Consider the following 5,063-nt stretch of genomic DNA (forward strand, 5'->3'; position numbering starts at 1 on the left):
GGACTTCTCAGAACCCAGTGAGTACGTAAATACTCTGGATAACGCTAGGATAGCATAGTGGAATAGAAAAGATAATGCTAAGCAGCAGCAATACCAGATTTATTCACTTCATTACCAAGATCGTGCTGTTCCTGTTACAGCTGAAATGTATACAAATATTTGCTGTTTCCTTTTAAAAGAATAGATCAAATAATATCATTCTTGTTGTAAGTATGTGGTGTGGTCCAGCATTAATGCAGGAGCTTCTAAACTTGGACAGTCTATTCAGAGCATCTCCTGGGCCTTTACTCTCTCCATCCCAGTCCTACAGCAGCACATCTCACCCACTGCTGATTGCTCAAAGCACTGTGTTTTAAATATCACTCAACACAGTTTGGAGTTGGAAAAGGAAAAAGGACTATCCAGCCCTCTAACAGACATCAGGCAAATGTCTCACAAATCTTACAGGCTCGAGAAACCCTCACCTGTTTAGAATTAGAAACCATTATGGCCCATGAAAACTTAAAACACAGCCAGGATTTCATACTTTATGTTGTCCTGGCTGATGTGCTTTATAAATAAGGAGAACAAAAATGCTAAAATGGGCTATTTACCACCTTAGGAGACCAAATAAATGTATTTCTGCTGATGCTCTGAAATATAACATCAAGTTTAATAGCTTTTGACTGGGACGGGATTTTCATACGAGTATTATCAGCATAGCTAAAAGGAAATCTTATCACTCACAAATAGCATTAAGGCACACGTCAGAGGGTTCACACCACGCAGGGTGTGCGCAAGTACAAGATATACAAGGGTACAAGATACAAGACCTCAACTCCCCCCAGGCTTTCTCCAAGAAAAGGGTTCATTTTCTGCAGGAGGACAGCTCAACATCAGCCAATTTTGTTTTCTTCCCTGTTATTTTCTTTTTTTTTTTTTTTTTTTTTTTTCCCCACAGTGCCAACGAGGATGAAGGAGGAATTATTTTAAAGGCCAGTGATCCAACATGTATCACCTCCAGCTCTAAAATCCCAAAGACAAGGAGCGGAGAGACCTCGCTGGGGGCAGGAGATCTCTGCGTAAGCCACTTATGACACAGAGTTTATGCAATTCGGTGCTAAAACGCTCAGGGCTGGAATCTGTCCTGCAGATGTTACTCTGGAATGACACAAAACCCCCACCGGGCTGCGAGTCCCAGTACCTTCGTCAGCAAATGATGGACACGGAATAGAAGCAGATGCAGCAAACGCTCCACACAGAGATCCTGTTGGATGGAGTTGATGTAAATCTAACCGAGCAAAATGTTTTGGAACAAGCGAAGGGAAATGCTGGATGCTGTTACAGGGGGGTGTGACACCAGCATTGTCAGCCCCAGTTTGAGGCACCATAATGGGGACAGGGGTAAGTGGGAAAGGGAGAAGCTCAGCAGTGCTGGTGTTCATGCCCCTCCCTCAGCCTTTTGCTGCAGAGACAACTGGATTAAATTATCGTAGAATGAGGATTTGGGATTATGGAGAAACAGAGGCATCAACAGTTTTCATTTCTCCACCACAATTATTTATAATGATATGGGAAAAAGAAGAGTAAAATGGATTCAGCAAACTAGGAATGAGAGACAAACCACAGGATCCAGCACTAGCCATACTTTCCATGGCAAGGCACTTCAGCCTGTTGTACCACCTCCAGAAGCAATGTTTGCAATCCTGGGATGTCTAGCATCTCTCATCTGATTCTATTCAGGTGATTCTTAATTATATGACAACAAGAGAGTTATCAAGGCTTTTATGTTTAGATTATAGCAGCCCTTTTCCCTTCCCACACAAATAGGTTGACTCTGTTTTGCCAAAGCAAAATGAACAAAACAAGACACTGCTGTGACATCCCAGGAACAAAATCTAACAGTAAATCACCCTTGGTTCCATGAACAGCATGGAAAGCTGTTCTACAGTCAACCAAAGCAAACTGCAGATGTCAGCTTGTTCACTGGTAATCCTGCTGAAAAGTAACCCAAAGAGCTGCATTAGCATTCACTAACTTGCTCTGACAGTGGCTTTGCTAAAGAATCACTGGACAAAATGGGCGAACGTGAAATGCTCCAAATTGAAGAAAACGAAGATAAAACAGACTTGTTTAAACCTCCAAAATAAGGCAGCCAGCGCTGTTCTCCATCCTCGTGGGGCCATCAGGCAGTCTGCAGAAGCACTCCTAGAAATGTAGCATTTTTCACTCTTCACAAGCGTCTCTCTGCTGCAGACATCCCTACTGCTGATGTGATGTTGGCAACGGGAGCACTTTTTGAAACAGCAATCCCATATCCCTGGCTTTTGTTATTCACTCTGAAATTAAATAATTCAGCTTTTAATATACTGGAGTGAGGAGTCTTCCCAACTGTCAGACCCAATATGTGCTACAGAAGGTTTTAGCCAAAATACGGATTTAAAAAAACCCAAAAAAGGCAAATTTGAACTCTGAGTGCCAACAGATGGATGAGTTACTCTCTTGAGACAGGAACTAAATTATGGACAGTCAGAGGGAGGTCAGTGAGACAATCGTGCCTCTGCACTGTTAGGCAACACCTCTGACTCTGCCACTCTACAAACTCTGCCCTTACCTCAAGCTGTGCCTCCTTCCCGCTGAGCTGGACTGTGCCTCCATCAAAATTACCCTTCCTCTCCTCCCAGGGCTTCCTCTGTAATTTTCTGCTCAAAGTCAAAGGAAATAACAAAGCCAGGGCTGCTCTCCAGCCTCCCCCAGTTATTGCTGCCCCCTCCACAACAGCTCAGTCCCCAGTCTTCCCTCTTCCCAGCAAAGCCACGTTGCCAGGGATCTTCCCAGCTGACTTCTCCTCCCAGCTTGAAGGATTTCCCCCGACTGGAGGCATCTGCAGGCAGGAACATTTGGGTCTTCGTTACTTCCCTCTGCCATCCTCCCAGGGATTTTCAGGTTTACACAAAGAATAGCCACTTCCAGGGCCAGCATAAAACACTTTAAGCAAACTCAAAGACGTCACAAGAAAAGGTTAATTCTCTCATTTCCAGTCCTGAGGCAATATTCTCTCTCTCTTATGTTCTACCAGCCTTTTTAAACTCTGCGAGTTCCAGGGAAATGGGTGGAAGATGTGGAAATCCTATTGCAAAAGCACCTGCCCGCTCCTTTCCCCAGAGAGCCACACACAGAACATTCTATTATTTAGTTAATTGCAAAGAAACAATTACAAAGGAACTTGGCAAACTCTCTCTAATCACAGCAAGACCTACTTGCAGTCCAGTAAGTTCAGCAAATTAGCAAATAAGTGAATATAAAAAGGAAAGAATCACACAGCTCAAATTGCACTTTGTTCGTTTGTTTTGTCACTCATAGTTTCTGTTTAATTATTTAAGGTATTTCTTCATAACATTCTGGTACATTTTGTATAATAATGAAGGTTTACTAGCATGGAAATGCAATACGTGGCTATTAAATATGTGCCGAGAGAGAGGGAAGAAAACTGCCAATTCTGTGAGTAAATTATAGAGAGCCTGCTCAGGAAAAATTTCCAGGTTAGATAAATAGAAGGTTCTGCCAAAATTTGTGCAAGATCCAAATAAGGATTACTGCTAGATAATGGCAATGCTAAGCAATGTTTGTGCACAACGTTGTACTACAGGCATTCATGCTCAATCCCATTTATTAAGAGCTATTCTAATTTTCCATGCATATACCTGGGGGCCATTCAAACACAGCCTTTTTAAAAGCAGCACTGTAACCAAGTGACAGATTTTACAGTACTTCATCCCTGAAGTCACATTGCAGCACAAACCTTCAAGCTCTGTTACATGAGTGAAGCAGAGCTGATGGGCTGAGGAAGGCAGAACAGTGAGATCCAGGTGTGGGATTATCTGGCCGATAGAGAGGGAAGTAAGACAGCCCTTGACAATGGACATGATGTCCCTCCTGGTTCTTCCCGGACCATTTTGAGCATCAAGATTTTATGACACATCTGTTCACACTACCAACAAGAGAAGCCCTGAAGGGGCTGATGTGGTACCTGGCACAGAGTGTCTGTGAGGAGAGTTGGCAAAATCCTCCCGAACAGAAGGGGAGCTGTTACAGTCTCAGCAACACCTTGGGAGAGGAAGTTTGTTCATACACAGCTCTAGAGAAGGGAACAACACAAACGCTGTCCTGGAGACCAGTGGGAACTCACACACTCTCAGATTTGAAAAAGGTGGTTGGGAAACTGGGGAGGACCGGCTGTGGGAGGGGCAAAGGGGAGCAAGTTAATCAGTGGACTACAACAGAGTGTAATTAGTCAGAACATAGCAACACTCGCCCTTCAAGGCTATTCCTTTGTGCACAGCAAGCACAGAACAAGTGCTAAAAGCCACATATAAGCAAGAGCCACATGCCTAACTCACACCTGTAAACAGGGCAAACTTTTGGAAGGTGATATCAGTGCCGCCTCTACCAGCAGAGAAGCACTTCAGCAAACATTAGAAGGAAACATCACAGGAACTGATGCAGCACCTGACCAACAACCATGCCTGAAAACCCTCCTCTAATAACCTGGAGTTTAACATGGACATTTTGCTCTTTGCAGGTCTCAATTATGCTCATCAAATTAAACCTTTTTTTCCCCCCTTAAAAGTTCATATGGGAAAGCAATTCATCAGCTGACAAACCTTCCATAAGCAGATGCTGCAAAGCTTGCCAGAGTCAAGGGCATTCTGACTTCAGATGAAGACAAATTATGATTTAATACAACTGTGAACATTTAATTGCTTTCAACTGAATTCAAGACTAGTCTGCTCCAAGAAACTGTATCAAAACTTTTCTATTCACGCCTCATGGATTATCTCCAGTGTTTAGCATTTAAAATTTGTCCCAAGAAATCCAGAGAATATGTCAGTAGAGCAGAGAAGGAAGACTGAAACAGTGAAATTAGTTAAGATATTCATCAAACACAGATTACTTCATCTTGTGCTCTTATAGCTGTTTTAGTCCTGCAACAAGGACTCTGCTTGACAGGAAGGTGCAAAGTGAAAGCAGGAACTACCAGCAGAGGCCAGAGGGGCAATGCAAATACAGCAACCACAAACACA

The sequence above is a fragment of the Empidonax traillii genome, unplaced genomic scaffold, assembly GCF_003031625.1.
Source record: "Empidonax traillii isolate 1590-97213 ecotype Southwest subspecies unplaced genomic scaffold, ASM303162v1 scaffold263:size1499331, whole genome shotgun sequence".
NCBI classification, from domain to species: domain Eukaryota; kingdom Metazoa; phylum Chordata; class Aves; order Passeriformes; family Tyrannidae; genus Empidonax; species Empidonax traillii.